Source organism: Apis dorsata, unplaced genomic scaffold (genome assembly GCF_000469605.1).
Source record: "Apis dorsata unplaced genomic scaffold, Apis dorsata 1.3 scaffold_168, whole genome shotgun sequence".
In the NCBI taxonomy this organism is placed as follows: Eukaryota; Metazoa; Arthropoda; class Insecta; order Hymenoptera; family Apidae; genus Apis; species Apis dorsata.
Window position 1 is genome coordinate 14917 of NW_006263456.1, and position 2578 is coordinate 17494.

A 2578-nucleotide genomic window follows, 5' to 3' on the forward strand; every position below is an offset into this window, starting at 1 on the left:
CAATCTGTCAATCATCCACCATCCCCGACGACTATCACCACTACCTCCTTCTGTACCCCGTTGCACAATCCTCACGCCCACCATCATCCGATCCACAACCTGATCTACGTCCACGCGTACTATTGAAATCGATTTTATCGATCGTCGATAAACAAGCTCTCTTCTTTCCCCATTTTCTTTTCTCTCGTTTTTTTTTTTTTTTTTTTTTTTTTTTTTTTTTTTTTTTTTTTTTTTTTTTTTTTTTTTTTTTTTTTTTTTTTTTTTTTATCTTTACCTGTGTTTACGCGCGACAATTAAATCGGCCCCGCCGATTTCTTCGCGCGTTTCGATTCGGATTTGTACCGTGCATCGGTCGTTAACGTGGATATAACGTGGATGATTTCGCCGAGATCGAATTTTTATTTATGTTCTCACTCTTATTTGGGAAGAAGAGACCGGTTGAGATTCATTTCGAAAGGAAACATTTCGGAGGTTTGAAGAACGTTCGAGAGAAGATCGGGGATCCAAAATTCGAGATTTTCGAGAAAAAGAAAAGAAAAGGCAAGAACCTAAGGCTGGAAATCGGAGATATCTCGATGGTTCTCGTCGATTCTCCCGAGATCATCTCGATGGGGTTGAGGAGAACGTGTTATTCGTTCCATCGACCCAAGGAAATCTTATATTTATATACGATATATTATATTCGATAAATCAGTATAATCCGTGCGCGATGTGAAAACGTGTAAAATCCGAAAAAGAGAAAAAAAGAAAAAAAGAAAAAAAAAAAGAGAAAAAAAATTATAATAAGATACGTCGCGTAAAATATAAAATAAAATATTCAGCTTCGTTGTCGTTCGTTCCAGATGGGCGAGAAAATTATTTTTCGATTTTATTCGATCGGGGTCGAGTTGTCGAACGCTTAAACGACCATGATCCGCGCGAAACTGCGCTGTGACGATGATTTCACGGATCGTTTGTAGCAGGGCGAATTGGAGCGAAACGAAGCTCATTAATGACGAAACGGAAACGAAATGGCGAGTCCGTGCCTCTGCAGAAAGGAACACGGCTCCTCGATCGGTAACTAGGCAATTATATCGGTACGTTTTTGATGAAACGGTGTGGCTCTAACGATTTCTATATAACCTTTTTAGTAATCACTTATCATAGCACTGTACGTATATGGTGAATACGAAATTTAAGAAAGTTGCATTACGCGAAGATAGGGGTTAGAGAGTTCTCGAGAACGGTGGCGCCATTGGCGATTGATTTTTTTTTACTTTTTTTTTTTTTTTTTTTTTTTTTTTTTTTTTTTTTTTTTTTTTTTTTTTTTTTTTTTTTTTCTTTTGTTCGTGCGATGGATTGTATGATTGGATACAAATCGGTGGAAGCAACTATTAATGGCAACGACAAAAAAAAACGTGATTATTAATAACGATGAAAAACTCGTGATTATTAACTATTATTATTAAAATGATAGATAGTAAGATATCATGGTGAGGAGTGGATTAGTCAGAAGGTGTGCAACGATCTTCGATGTGTTTCAGATTTTTAATAAAAAGCGATATTTGTTTTTTTGTAATAGTTTTTCTCAAGTTTTTTTGATTTTTATTTCAAAGAATCAATTTAAAATAACAAAAGCTACTCGTGATGTGAACACGTTCGAAATCACGAAAGAAATTGCTTAAAATGGAGAAAAATTAAATCAAAACTGAATGTAACGAATGCAGGAAATGTTAAAAGTCGATTGATATAAAAGCAAATAGGAATTTGTAATTCCATGCTCTTAACAATTTTTATATAAAATCTAAAAAAAAGAAAACATAAAAACGCGAACAAGTAAAATAATGATTAAAAAAAAAAAAAATAACCAATTTCAAATATTTCTTTCTAACATTTCATTAAATTAAAAATCCTCTTTTAGCGTAAACAATTTTTTTATACATCATCAAAATTACAAACAAATACTGTACAACATTTCCTGCCTCGTGATTTTCAAAAAGTTCGCTATATAATTACTTTTCTTTCCAATTATAACTTAACCCGAACATTGAAAGAAATAAACGATTACCCGATACAATTGAAGATAAATTTATTTAAAAATACATTTATATCTTTACATAATTATGAATAGAAGAAAAAAGGTCTCGTCTTCAAATTACTTACTTACACAATTAGAGGATCGTATCGTTCAAAACAAAAACAAAAACAACGTTTAGAGAGAAAGAACATCGATCTAAAACAACGAGGCACGAGCGCAGTATATTTTCATCCCTCGAAAACGGATAACGACGGATTTTAATCGAGACTCGCAAATTACCGTTTAGATCTTCGTTAAGTAACACAAGTGGAAAACGCGCAACGATAACGTTTCTTCTACTGTGCTCTTTTGCAACGAAAGCTTTCCGCCCCGCCCCCCTCTTTTAGATAAGAGGGATAAGTTTTATAACGTTCGAGTTTACAGATTTCCCCGGAGCCTGTATCGCTTCTTTCGCCCGCCGGGTCTTCTCGCGGAATTAACAAGTTTCGCCCGTTGGATCGGCACGGCGGAAAATGAATAAAATCGGCGGCCAAATCGGAGGGGAAGGGGAGGAGGGAGTGG

At 35.1% G+C, this 2578-nt stretch overlaps 1 protein-coding gene across 1 annotated transcript in view; it reads left to right on the forward strand.

Moving 5' to 3' along the window:
- LOC102676816 (muscleblind-like protein 2) overlaps positions 1–2578 on the forward strand; it is a gene marked incomplete at its 3' end in the record, with an annotated part of 35186 nt that overhangs the window by 4672 nt on the left and 27936 nt on the right. The gene's annotated exons all lie outside the window — the stretch shown is intronic.